Source organism: Arachis ipaensis, chromosome B6, assembly GCF_059453495.1.
Source record: "Arachis ipaensis isolate K30076 ecotype BB chromosome B6, ASM5945349v1, whole genome shotgun sequence".
Lineage (NCBI taxonomy): Eukaryota > Viridiplantae > Streptophyta > Magnoliopsida > Fabales > Fabaceae > Arachis > Arachis ipaensis.
In genome coordinates this window covers 82,033,435-82,034,253 of record NC_142441.1, presented here as the reverse complement: position 1 = coordinate 82,034,253, position 819 = coordinate 82,033,435, and the positions used below count along the sequence as shown (strand labels likewise).

The 819-nt window shown below is 44.7% G+C and overlaps 1 non-coding gene across 1 annotated transcript; it reads left to right on the top strand.

Annotated features, from left to right (window-relative positions):
• The first annotated feature begins 479 nt into the window (after window positions 1-479).
• On the top strand, window positions 480-587 carry LOC148561525 (small nucleolar RNA R71). The gene has a single exon (XR_015887036.1). It is a non-coding gene; the product is annotated as a small nucleolar RNA R71 (small nucleolar RNA).
• Window positions 588-819: the final 232 nt, after the last annotated feature.

Here is an 819-nt window from a genome sequence, read left to right as displayed (position 1 = left end):
TGGCTGTAATTGCCACCTTGATTGTACCCTTGGTTGGGGCGGTCATAGAAGTTATGAGTGGCTGCCACGGTGTTGTCTTCCTGCTGGAGCTGCGGACATTCATCAGTATAATGGCTATTATCAGCACATATTCCGCATACTCTCTATGGAACTAACTGTTGGCTTTGCTGTGGTGGAGAAGGTTGAGCTTGCTGAACTTGTTGTTGATTCAATTGCATCTGTTTTAGCAAGTTGGTCATTTCACAGATACTCTGAGTTAGAGCAGCAGTCTCTCTGCTAGAGGATACTTCTACAACGGCTTTTGAACGGCCTTGTTTTTGCCTGTGATTCCGAGTAGATTCAGCTAAGTCGCTGATCAATTGCCATGCCTCATCAGTGGTCTTGTACTTTTTCATAGACCCATTGCTAGCACTTTCCAATGTGGTCTTATCTTGGGGCCTCATGCCCTGTGTGACGTAACCGAGTACCACTATCTTGTCAATCATATGGTGGGGGCATGCTTCTAGAAGATTATTGAAGCGCTCCCAGTATTCATAGAGGGTCTCAGATTCGTCCTGAACAATCATGGAAATGTCTTTCCTCAGTTTATCAGTGACTTCAGCTGGAAAGAACTTTTCCGAGAATTCTCTTCTAAGTGTATCCTAGTTGGATACAGTTGCTGCGGGTTGAGTGTAGTACCACTCTCTTGCCTTTCCCTCAAGAGAAAATGGGAAAGCTTTCAACAAAATTGAAGTTTTATCTGCACCATCACGCCTGACAGTAGAACAGGCTACTTAAAAATCTCTCAGGTGCTTGATAGGCTCTTGAGCAGGTAAGCCA